The sequence below is a fragment of the Pavona decussata genome, unplaced genomic scaffold, assembly GCF_977016875.1.
Source record: "Pavona decussata unplaced genomic scaffold, jaPavDecu1.1 SCAFFOLD_389, whole genome shotgun sequence".
In the NCBI taxonomy this organism is placed as follows: Eukaryota; Metazoa; Cnidaria; class Anthozoa; order Scleractinia; family Agariciidae; genus Pavona; species Pavona decussata.
Window position 1 is genome coordinate 5,727 of NW_028145761.1, and position 13,474 is coordinate 19,200.

The 13,474-nt window shown below is 39.2% G+C and overlaps 1 long non-coding RNA gene across 1 annotated transcript; it reads right to left on the reverse strand.

Annotated features, from left to right (window-relative positions):
* Positions 1–2,281: 2,281 nt before the first annotated feature.
* On the reverse strand, positions 2,282–4,412 carry LOC146451405 (uncharacterized). Its single transcript, XR_014860035.1, has 3 exons — positions 3,240–4,412; positions 3,019–3,185; positions 2,282–2,988 (listed from the first exon to the last, which is right to left on the reverse strand). It is a non-coding gene; the product is annotated as an uncharacterized LOC146451405 (long non-coding RNA).
* Positions 4,413–13,474: the final 9,062 nt, after the last annotated feature.

Here is a 13,474-nt window from a genome sequence, read left to right on the forward strand (position 1 = left end):
GATTTCACCGCGCAATTGATAGTTGTTAACATTAATTTGTAATATCCCAGTACATATATAATTAACAAATTACCTCATGGTACGAGTGAGTTTGCGATTCTTCACAACGAGTGAATAAAAATCGTACGCACTCACCAACCATGAAAAAATCTCTATATAGACGACATATTTTCCCTCTGGACTCTAAACAGAGAGAAGATGCTGCAGTTCATTGAGCAAGCAAACGAACACCACCCGACAATTAAATTTACGGCTGAAATTTCAAGGTGAAAGATTCGGAAGCAATTCAGTTCTTGATGTGCGTACGCACTTCCAACCTAATGAAACATTTCAATATACGCACTTCTCTTCGTGCCACCCACCAGGGGTCCAAATAGGTTTCTTTAAAGGCCAGGCTCAGAGACTTCTCAGAACAAACGAAAAGAATCTTGCCTTTCGTTACACAATACCACCCAGCAGTGCCAAACTTAAAACAAATCCTCTTGAAAGACTGGCACCTAATAGAGCAACAACCATTGCTCAAAAAAATCAACAAAGACTCGCCCAATATCTTACAAAAGGGGGCGATAAATCAAAGATATACTCGTGAGAGCCAAATTATCAAAAAGGCTAACACACACACAGGGAATCGTGCAGGCCTGTCACTCTTGTACACTAAAAACGTCTCAATATCGCCACCGACCGCCTTCTTACATTTTTTTTCTGTTTGTTTTGCGTCTTTGGTTCTTATACCACTAAGGCCATTTCATCTATTAAAGGTTTACTTTGAATCGCTTAAATGGGTGATATTTCTTACAGCCTTTCTTGTTGAGATCTATTTAATGATAGGCTTCTCAATCATTGTTTGGGCCCTGTACAAGTTAAGCTTTATCTTGTAATTTTTGCAAATGCCGTGCCAGGACATTAATTAGTTCTCGTTGTAATTTGTTGTGCTTCTATGTGTCTGTGATCTTTTATGCCTTTCATTACGTTTTCTTTAACTTCTTAGCCTGTTTTAGAGCTATGCAACAAATAAAAGAAGACCGGTTGAAGTCTGCTTGCCGGGACTGGCAACGCCATATTTCTTGCGGGATAAGAAACATCAGTAATCACAAAAAACTGAAACCGAACGGGAGGGCAAATTGAAAATAAAGGGAAAGCCGGAAAGCCACGGAATTCATAATTCACATAAAGAAATGAGGTTTGAACTCCTAATTTGAAACTCAGAGCGACACGAGTTCGCTATAGGGCTCTATCCAAATCATCCACTTCAAAGTAGTAGTAGTAGTAGTAGTAGTAGTAGTAGTAGTAGTAGTAGTAGTAGTAGTAGTAGTAGTAGTAGTAGTAGTAGTCTAAGCCGTTTCGGACAAAGGCCTTCTCCATTGACCTCCACTGGACCAGGTTTCGCGCGACACGGTATCATTGCTTTAAGAATCTATCTAGGTCGTCCCTCCATCTAGTCCTTGGTCTTCCTCGGTTCCTTGTGTGTCCCCGGGGCGTCCAGAACGTAATGCGGGTTGTCCCACGGTTATGGCTACGCGACCATCCCAATTCCATTTGAGTTTGCTCATCGTTTCCACGATATCTCAGTTTAAAGCATACTCGCATGCGCAATAAATGTACACAAGAAGCAGAATTGGTCCTGAATGACGGAAAGAAATAGAGGCTAGTAGTGAGGGGCGCACCACGGATTCCCCCTTTTCGCGGTGGTTTCTCATTAATACGCGGTGGCATACATAAACGACGATGATGTCACCGCCTATTGTCTTGATTACTCATTATAGGATGATGTTGTTTCTCAACAGAGTTGCCAGAGCCCTTGCTCTGGCATGCTTTTTATGGTGGCCAAGTTACCTCAGTTATCAACTCTGTTGATAAAACCAAACATCATTTGTTTCTACAACCCATAGACGCATATACGTAGTACAATAGTTTCTTTAGACACCAACCCCTCGTGATTTCCACCATTATTTTATTTTATTAAAACAACTACATGTAACAAAGGAAAGCCTTGCAAATTTGGTTTCAAAAAGACAAGTACAATTGTTTCCCTTTATTTTGTTGGGATAACTTCATGACAAGTTCACTGTAAAAGGCTGCTCAATTTGTTTTTCCAAAGCCTGCTGAAGTTATATTAACTGCAGCCTAAGTGCAACTAACTACATGTAGCACTTGTTCAGTTTGCTGCCTTAAAATAATAATAATAAAAAACAGAAACACCCCTCAAAGAAAATAAAACAAGATTACCTGTAAGTGGACAACATACAGATTTATACAATGAACTGTATAAAACTTGCGTTTTGTTTGGTATAGCGGAGTTTGTGATTAGGGTATAGACACACAAATGAACTCATCAAGTGGTGTGATCAGCGCTTCTGACTGGTCAACAAAGTTTTGCAAACTATTTTTGCGAGTAGCGGACAAAAAAAAATTCACAAGAAACGAAAACTGTCCGATGAAAAATTGAACAAAGACCATTGAGAGAGACTTCAACCAGTTTAAAAAAGCTAGAACTTTGTTGTGCCATCAAAAGGAAAGAAATATTTGCTCAAATTTGTCGACGATAGTAATCCCTCACAAATCGCAGTGAAGTGACTGATATGCTGTAAAATTTTGGGGTCAGCATTTCCTTCTGAAATAAAGGTTACTGTAGTTTTGAAAATATTGTTTGTGAAATTATTTTGGATTATACTTAGTTGGAGGATCACTATCGTATGTGTGTAGTAGTCTGAAAGTTTGCTGCAAGCAGTTTTTGACTCACCTCTGTCAATGTGATGCTCGCTCACGAAATGTGTTGAAATGTCAAATAGATTCCATTAAATTCGATCAACGATAAAACTAGGTAAGAGAGCAATAGTCCATCATAACTACAAAAAAAATAGGGAAGTAGAATTATGAGTATCTTAAAAAAACATTGCTTCGTGATCGTCCAAAATCAAACATTTTGGTAGCATCGAGCCATCTCCTTGGTAACCGCGCCAAAATTGAAGCATCAATGAGGCCAGGCTACTAGTCTGAACGCGAAACGCAACACGCAACCTGGAACGAATTGTAGTTTTGTACCAATAGATGGAAAACTTACCTCCGTTTTTCCAACTGCTAATTGTTGTTGGTCACCGCTTGCCATGTATGGCCAGAAATTATTGCGCGCGTTTCAAAAAACAAAAGTACCCAAGCTGGCTTAGCGTTTCCTCTCCAGCGAGATCCTTCATGACTCTCTTGAGCCGATGCCACATCCTCGATCACATCGTTTATGACACCTGTAGCGTCTTGGTAACCAAAAGCCCACAAAAATGACAGAACGGTGGACAAAGTTTCCCTCTTTTCTTCACATAAGGCATTGACTCGGCTGATCAAAGGCTGTCCCCTTTTTGTTATCAACAGCTTCTTCCCGGGTCAATATCTAAATTTTCATAAATCCCCACCGGTGTGTGCCGCCCCAAAGAGTATGTTTTTTTAGTCGTTTCGGTGTGAAAACGGGTATAGATTTTGACCACTATGGTCTTAAATCTGGTATAGTTTTCAAGGGAACTGCGACGGCGTATAAACGTATTTGTCTTTTCAACTCCAAATGAATAGTAGAAAGAGAAGTATACAAAATATATCATTCGAGCTGAATTTTCGGGTTAATTTTACCAATTCTTGACTTTGGCATTGAGACGAAGCGTAATTATGCTACAACAAAGGTCTGAAAACGGGTATGGATTTTAGAGTCCAGGGACCCGTTTCTCGAAAGTCCCGGTAACTTACCGGGCCCGATAAGTATATTTGTAAACGATTTTTTGCCGATTACACAGTGATTAGAGACATTGTACTCGGACAGTGATTTCATAGAATTATAAGATTTTAAAATTTGGTATTCAAAGCTAACAAAAATTGACTTTATGAAGAAACATTATCACCAAAGACACTTACCGGGCCCGGTAAGTTACGGGACTTTCGAGAAACGGGCCCCTGGTCTGAAAAAGGGTGTGGGAAATAGCATGTTTTGGTCGGAAATAGGGTTAGGATTTAGAGAACCCCACGGCACACCCCCACCGAAAATTCCGAGGAGTACTCCCTCCCCCCCGGGTCACAAATCTCGCTTAAGTTTGGGGAGGAATTTTACTTTACGTCTACACAAATTTGTTTTGGGGTCATCGGGAGCGGGTTTTCTGCAGCTTCTCCTCTTACCAGCGGTGTTGGTGGAGCTGGCACAGTTAGCTTTCAAGCTACGGCCGCTGTTTATCTTTACTTGATGGCCGTCGTTGGTGGAAACGTGTACAACGTATAATCGTTTCATGTTCAACAGACAAAGCACTAAATTCAAGGCCATTTACAAATTCTTTTAAAGGACTAAAACGAAGATCCTTTTGAAACGAGATCTTCTGAGTTTGTTGCCGAAACAAAACAGCGAGAAGACCAAACGATAAAGACCCGACAACTTCAAAATCTGACACAGCTTTTGCCGTCGAACATGGCTTCGTCGGCTAGTCGAAAGGTAGCTCTTTTAACCATTTTAAAACCTTCAGGGAAAATTTGAACTACGGAGCTTTTTCGGAAACCTTGCAGCTCATCGCTGATAACACGAGAAAAGGACGAGAAGCCCTTTCTCGGTGCCCGGCATCCTGTATAAAACCGATAAAAACAACAGGTAAACGGAATGCAGTCTTTTATTTAGATCAAAGAATCATGTTACGACATTTATCACTCGATAATAACTTGATCTCAAAAGTTTGACAGGCTACAGCGTCATTTTAAAAAACGTTTACCAAGACTGTGTTAGGAGCGATGATAATTTGATCTCCTAAACTTTGACACATTTTCACACTTACCCAACACATCTTAAAAAACAAGCAGCGTGAAATGATACTTACAGTAAAAGTCATATCCGTCCTCTCATGAAAAAATAAAACACGCTCAGAATTTACTGAAAATTCTTTATTGAAATCGTTCAACAATTCAAGTACAAAGCAAAGTTATTATTGCAGCGTTAATCATCTTTACCCTCTTCATCGCTAGGGGTTTGGATTTCTGCGAGTTCTCCATCTAAACTTCCCTATAAAGTTCTCGCAATTCCAGCTACATTTGAAGAACCAGTTTTCATAAACTACACTCATATTTAGTATTGAACAAATTTCTCTCCCGAATGATTTGCATTTTCCCCTACATTCACTCACCTTTTGGGCTTTTAGCTGTCAGAACACAAGCGCAGAAATCCTCTGATTTGGAAATTATCTTTGCTTTGTCTCGCGAATTGCTTTTTACGACCCTGTGAAAAACCGTAAATATTCCGAATGAAGCGATTAGTTTTGTCAGATTTCAAATGTGTGTACATTGTTTCGATTTGAGACAAACGTAAAAGTCTATTACTAAAACCACGTGGAGTTACAAGGCATAAACTGGGACGCACTGCTCATTGTAAATTATCCCCCCTGCATGCATCGATGTTCATCGAAGCCTGAAAGGGAGGAATCCTTAACTTTAAATTAAACTTAAACTGACATGAAGTCTTCTCCGCTCTTCTGGGCTTTCTTCGATCGGATTCTGTTAGATCTAGTTTAAAAATTGTTTGCGTATTACGTTTTCAATGAATATAAACATAATTTATTGTGTTAATCACAGTCGTGTGGGTTCAGGTAGGAGTTACGAAGTGTTAGAAGTAGAGACGAGAATATTTGAGCATTAATCCTGAGTATGTGAGGAAGATTAAGCGTCGCCTGACTGAACACGACTGTTAGACGGGATCGTGAAACGCTGCGATCGTAAGCGAACGGCTGACCGTAATGTTTCTTTCGAAATAAGAAGACGTGATGTATTAACGTGGACCGAACCTGTTTAATTATTGGATCGTCTGTTACATTTTTCGGTATCGCGCTTTTTGGCAGAAACGATTGAACCATTTCTCTCATTTTTTGCATCCTAAATAGCCTGCGAACAGGCTCCCAAGTAGGGTATAGCGGGAAAAGAAAAATCGGCGAGCCGGGCGAACGGAGCCCAGAATGGGGCGAGGAAGACTTGGGACCCTGTTCGAAGGCTACATCCTAAATAAAGAATGTTTGAATTTTAAAGTAACAGTTTTTATTGTAATAAAAGTGTTTAAGATATGAGGACATTTTCAACGACTAATTTAAACGTAAAAATGGCCGAATTTTGATATGTACGAAATATTTTTTTCTTGATCAAATGAGCCTCATAGTTTTCCAATTATCAGTAGTCCCCAACATAGCCTCGTAAGAATCAAAATATGAACGGGATAATTGCTAAACTGGTTACGAGTTGCTGTATTGGAGATGGTATTAGTGTTAACTCATTATACGTTGCTTTAATTACAATGAAAACTCGCTACTGGATGAGGTATAAATAAACAGATATACAAACAGCATTATCCGAGCTTTTCAGGGTGTACTGTGCATTTTATTCAGAGAAATGTAGCATTAAGCTGGCGCATTTTTCTGGTAGAAAGTAAACACATAATATATAGTATAGTGTGCGGCCCAACTTGAGCAAAAGCTGCAAATACTGTAAAAACAGTGACTAAGATAATCCTGCACGTGTTTGAATATAAATTCTGTCTGTTATCCATTTATGATATATGGTTTATTGTTTTATATATATGACATTTTATATGTAACCAGTTCAGTGCAAATGGTCAGTAAGCACAATTGCAAACTAGAGGAATTTTTTTTTTCTTCGCTTGTTGTATGAGAAAAAAATTTGCCAGAAAAGCTGATTATAGGTAGAAAATAAACGTGCCGGTTTAACACCTAAGCTATCCGGTTCTCGTGCATGTAATTTATTTCATTTGATTGATTACTTCGATACGATGAAAACAAAAATACGTTAGTGAGTTAAGGGAAGTCAAAATGCTTATTAGTTTTGATCTACAGACTGATAAATGGCTTATCATGCGGCAGGACTTTCAGGAGAGGTGCGTCAAGCGTTGAATCTTTTGGTACTTCTTCGTTCAGTGACATTTCCAAAAAACTCAGTCTTGCTGAAGCGTAGAATGGTAGCCTTTTATTGCTTAATAGTTATAAGTATTAAATAGAGGATATTACATGGCTGCGCGGAGATACGAAATTTCTCTTCGAGTGTTGAAAAATATTTCACGAGTGAGCGCAGCGAACGAGTGAAATATTTTTCAACATGAGAAGAGAAATTTCGTATCTCCAAGCGACTATGTAATTTTCTTTTTATTATATAAAATCCTCACAATACAACTAGAGATGCTTTATTTTTTTTTTATTTTAAAAACTAAGGTTTGAAATTGAGTACATAAGCTTACAGTCAGTTTTATATTTGTATCGATCGTAAACCAAGCCGACTTGTTTCAATACAAAGTAAGACTTAAGCGAAAAGGCCACAAATAAAATCTCTAGAAATAGAAAATGTATAAACAGGTAGGTCCTTGGTATAAACTAATGGCATATTAATTACGGTTAGAAATTTGGCTAACAGTAACAAGTAAATCTGAACATACCGTTCTATTAAGCATACTCCTGGCTTTCATCACTGCTTTCAACTACCCTAACACGCTTCCATTTCCTACTACTACTTTTAAATGTGCTTTCACGTTTACCAGGAGAAGTATTCTGCTGCAAATTTACATTTATGTTGAATGTTCATCCAGCAAATTGTTCCGGTTATTAATGATCGAAGCCCTGTTAGAGGCATCTGAAGTCCTTCAGGGCTACGAATGCACTAATGTTCTTCCGTAGCAAGTTCGGTTGTACTTTTGAGGGCGCCTGATTCTTGGTTGTCATTCGGGGCTCTGAACGACAAAATACTGGATATATTTTTTTTTTTATTTTTTCTTGTCCGACAAGGATGCATAGTTGTTTACGGAATTAACATTCCGGTGTCCTGTGATCTGCATGATTTGCGTTGGAGGTATTTCGTTGTCATTTAACTTCTGTACGAGGTGCTTACGAGCACTATGGTTAGCCAATCGCTTGTTTTCTAGTCCAAGACGAGCCTCGTTTACCATGTCTTTTAGCAAACTGTTGAGCTTGTTTACCCCGATGGGTTGTGCTTTAAACGAAGCTCTTATTGATAGGCTGGACGGCTGAAGATTATTCACCGCCAAGTAAAATGGGGAGTCATCCGTTTTCATGCTTTCCGGGCGCTTGCTTGCATAAATTTTGTAAAGACGAACTGGATCTCTCTCAGCTGGTAGATCGGGAGCTGAGTACATTCTAGGCTTAATCTTTCGCGTATCTCTAGGGTCAGAGCCAGTTCTAGTTTTAGTCTGCCTTTCAACCGAGTATTCTAAATACCCTTTTCCGCCAGGCGTTTGCTTGAGTTTGACATCTCCCCAGCGTAACTCTCTCTGTTCTTTGCCGCCGCGAATTGAAGGGCGAAATGAATGGTCGAATTCGGCCACAGAGTGTTTATAACGGCTTGAGGGCTTTCGATCTCTAGGCATTTGGAAGCATAAGTTTTTCAATTTCCTCGTCTGTTAGGCTGTCCGATGTCCTAGGCTTGTTTCCCAATCCCTTGGCTTTTAGACTCTGTTGTTTTACTTTGAGGGTAGCCGTCGTAGTTTTAAACGCAGCGTCAGTAAAAATTGTGAAGCCGTCGTACTGTTTGTTCAGATATCTCTGGATGCTTGAAAGAAAACCTCTCAAACTTGTTGGTTCATAGTGAGAGCCATCTTTTGTTTCTAACGCCAAAAATGAACTTCGAAAGGGTTTCGTTCAGAACTTGCGGCGAAAGCTCATGAACAGATGTTGAACCAAGTAAGCCAGGATTTGACGTCTGTATGAAACTTTTGAATAACTCGACGTCGTACGCATTTTCCTCTTTGTATTCGGATTTTCTTGTTCTTCTACGAATTCTATCAGTTCCTCATCTGTGATCTCGACAAATCTGCTAGTCTCCATTTTACAATAGATTTAACTTCGACTCGCGAAAAGACAAACTCCAAACGGCAGCCAAACGACGGAAAACCCTTCGGAAAACCTCAAGTGCTTGACAGCGCGCGAAAATACTGCGAGCTGATTGGTAAAAAATGATATCACACATGTGTGGATAAAAATGATATCGTCCGGGATAGCGTTTTTATCGATTTGCTTCCACTCGGTATACCACTATTTTTTTTTTTTTTTGATAATAAAACAAATTATGTACACTCGCCCATCTTTGAAACAAGTATTACAGTACTTCCTTCCCGTTCCCTTGGTTTCTACGACTTTGGGGTGTACGCGGTAGAGGAGCGCCTTTCAATCATTCTTACCTCTGTTTGTTTTGCGTCTTTGGTTCTTATACCACTAAGGCCATTTCATCTTTTAAAGGTTTAGTTTGAATCGTTTAAATGCGTGATATTTCTTACAGCCTTTCTTGCTGAGATCTATTTAATGAAAGGCTTCTCAATTATTGTTTGGGTCGTGTACAAGTAAGCTTTATTGCGTATTTTAAAAATGCCGTGCAAGGACATTAGTTCTTGTTGTAAGATGTTGTGCTTCAATGTGTCTTTGACCCTTTCCGGCTTTCTTTACGTTTTCTTTAACGTCTTAGCCTGTTGCAGAGCTATGCAACAAATAAATGAAGGCTGGCTGAAGTCTGTTTAGGTTATGGCTGTACTGTCCGTCGTAGGACCTCCACTGGACCAGGTTTTGCGCAACACGGCGCCAGTGCTTTAGTAAGCTATCTTAGTCGTTCCCCTAACTCGTCCTTGGTCTTCCTCTGTTCCTTGTGTGTCCCCGGGGCGTCCAAAACGTAATGCGGGTTGTCCAACGGTTATTTGTTCTTCTCTTACATGACCATCCCAATTCCATTTGAGATTGTTTATCATTTCCATAATATGCCCGTTTAAAGTAAAGTCGCAAGTCACAATTTCTCTCATTTCTTGCATCCTAAATAGCCAGCAAACAGGCTCCCAAGTAGGGTATAGCGGGAAAAGAAAAATCGGCGAGCCGGGCCAACGGAGCGCAGTATGGGGCGAGGAAGACTTGGGACCCTGTTCAAAGGCTACATCCTGAATAAAGAATGTTTGAATTTTAAAGTAACAGTTTTTATTGTAATAAAAGTGATTAAGATATGAGGACATTTTCAACGACTAATTTAAGCATAAAAATGGCCCGATATTTGATATGTACGAAATATTTTTTTCTTGATCAAATGAGCCTCATAGTTTTCCAATTATCAGTAGTCCCCAACATAGCCTCGTAAGAATCAAAATATGAACGGGATAATTGCTAAACTGGTTACGAGTTGCTGTATTGGAGATGGTATTAGTGTTAACTCATTATACGTTGCTGTAATTACAATGAAAACTCGCTACTGGATGAGGTATAAATAAACAGATATACAAACAGCATTATCCGAGCTTTTCAGGGTGTACTGTGCATTTTATTCAGAGAAATGTAGCATTAAGCTGGCGCATTTTTCTGGTAGAAAGTAAACACATAATATATAGTATAGCGTGCGGCCCAACTTGAGCAACAGCTGCAAATACTGTAAAAACAGTGACTAAGATAATCCTGCACGTGTTTGAATATAAATTCTGTCTGTTATCCATTTATGATATATGGTTTATTGTTTTATATATATGACATTTTATATGTAACCAGTTCAGTGCAAATGGTCAGTAAGCACAATTGCAAACTAGAGGAATTTTTTTTTTCTTCGCTTGTTGTATGAGAAAAAAATTTGCCAGAAAAGCTGATTATAGGTAGAAAATAAACGTGCCGGTTTAACACCTAAGCTATCCGGTTCTCGTGCATGTAATTTATTTCATTTGATTGATTACTTAGATACGATGAAAACAAAAATACGTTAGTGAGTTAAGGGAAGTCAAAATGCTTATTAGTTTTGATCTATAGACTGATAAATGGCTTAGCATGCGGCAGGACTTTCAGGAGAGGTGCGTCAAGCGTTGAATCTTTTGGTACTTCTTCGTTCAGTGACATTTCCAAAAGACTCAGTCTTGCTGAAGCGTAGAATGGTAGCCTTTTATTGCTTAATAGTTATAAGTATTAAATAGAGGATATTACATGGCTGCGCGGAGATACGAAATTTCTCTTCGAGTGTTGAAAAATATTTCACGAGTGAGCGCAGCGAACGAGTGAAATATTTTTCAACATGAGAAGAGAAATTTCGTATCTCCAAGCGACTATGTAATTTTCTTTTTATTATATAAAATCCTCACAATACAACTAGAGATGCTTTATTTTTTTTTATTTTAAAAACTAAGGTTTGAAATTGAGTACATAAGCTTACAGTCAGTTTTATATTTGTATCGATCGTAAACCAAGCCGACTTGTTTCAATACAAAGTAAGACTTAAGCGAAAAGGCCACAAATAAAATCTCTAGAAATAGAAAATGTATAAACAGGTAGGTCCTTGGTATAAACTAATGGCATATTAATTACGGTTAGAAATTTGGCTAACAGTAACAAGTAAATCTGAACATACCGTTCTATTAAGCATACTCCTGGCTTTCATCACTGCTTTCAACTACCCTAACACGCTTCCATTTCCTACTACTACTTTTAAATGTGCTTTCACGTTTACCAGGAGAAGTATTCTGCTGCAAATTTACATTTATGTTGAATGTTCATCCAGCAAATTGTTCCGGTTATTAATGATCGAAGCCCTGTTAGAGGCATCTGAAGTCCTTCAGGGCTACGAATGCACTAATGTTCTTCCGTAGCAAGTTCGGTTGTACTTTTGAGGGCGCCTGATTCTTGGTTGTCATTCGGGGCTCTGAACGACAAAATACTGGATATATTTTTTTTTTTATTTTTTCTTGTCCGACAAGGATGCATAGTTGTTTACGGAATTAACATTCCGGTGTCCTGTGATCTGCATGATTTGCGTTGGAGGTATTTCGTTGTCATTTAACTTCTGTACGAGGTGCTTACGAGCACTATGGTTAGCCAATCGCTTGTTTTCTAGTCCAAGACGAGCCTCGTTTACCATGTCTTTTAGCAAACTGTTGAGCTTGTTTACCCCGATGGGTTGTGCTTTAAACGAAGCTCTTATTGATAGGCTGGACGGCTGAAGATTATTCACCGCCAAGTAAAATGGGGAGTCATCCGTTTTCATGCTTTCCGGGCGCTTGCTTGCATAAATTTTGTAAAGACGAACTGGATCTCTCTCAGCTGGTAGATCGGGAGCTGAGTACATTCTAGGCTTAATCTTTCGCGTATCTCTAGGGTCAGAGCCAGTTCTAGTTTTAGTCTGCCTTTCAACCGAGTATTCTAAATACCCTTTTTCGCCAGGCGTTTGCTTGAGTTTGACATCTCCCCAGCGTAACTCTCTCTGTTCTTTGCCGCCGCGAATTGAAGGGCGAAATGAATGGTCGAATTCGGCCACAGAGTGTTTATAACGGCTTGAGGGCTTTCGATCTCTAGGCATTTGGAAGCATAAGTTTTTCAATTTCCTCGTCTGTTAGGCTGTCCGATGTCCTAGGCTTGTTTCCCAATCCCTTGGCTTTTAGACTCTGTTGTTTTACTTTGAGGGTAGCCGTCGTAGTTTTAAACGCAGCGTCAGTAAAAATTGTGAAGCCGTCGTACTGTTTGTTCAGATATCTCTGGATGCTTGAAAGAAAACCTCTCAAACTTGTTGGTTCATAGTGAGAGCCATCTTTTGTTTCTAACGCCAAAAATGAACTTCGAAAGGGTTTCGTTCAGAACTTGCGGCGAAAGCTCATGAACAGATGTTGAACCAAGTAAGCCAGGATTTGACGTCTGTATGAAACTTTTGAATAACTCGACGTCGTACGCATTTTCCTCTTTGTATTCGGATTTTCTTGTTCTTCTACGAATTCTATCAGTTCCTCATCTGTGATCTCGACAAATCTGCTAGTCTCCATTTTACAATAGACTTAATTTCGACTCGCGAAAATACAAACTCCAAACGGCAGCCAAACGACGGAAAACCCTTCGGAAAACCTCAAGTGCTTGACAGCGCGCGAAAATACTGCGAGCTGATTGGTAAAAAATGATATCACACATGTGTGGATAAAAATGATATCGTCCGGGATAGCGCTTTTATCGATTTGCTACCACTCGATATACCACTATTTTTTTTTTTTTATAATAAAACAAATTATGTACACTCGCTCAGCTTTGAAACAAGTATTACAGCACTTCCTTCCCGCTTCCTCGGTTTCTACGACTTTGGGGTGTACGTGGTAGAGGAGCGCCTTTCAATCATTCTTACCTCTGTTTGTTTTGCGTCTTTGGTTCTTATACCACTTAGGCCATTTCATCTATTGAAGGTTTAGTTTGAATCGTTTAAATGCGTGATATTTCTTACAGCCTTTCTTGCTGAGATCTATTTAATGAAAGGCTTCTCAATTATTGTTTGGGTCGTTTACAAGTAAGCTTTATTGTGTATTTGAGAAATCTTATGCTGTTCAAGGACATTAGTTCTGGTTGTAAGATGTTGTGTTTCAATCTGTCTTTGACCCTTTCCGCCTTTCTTTACGTTTTCTTTAACGTCTTAGCCTGTTGCAGAGCTATGCAATAAATAAATTAAGGCCAACTGAAGTCTGTTTAGGTTATGG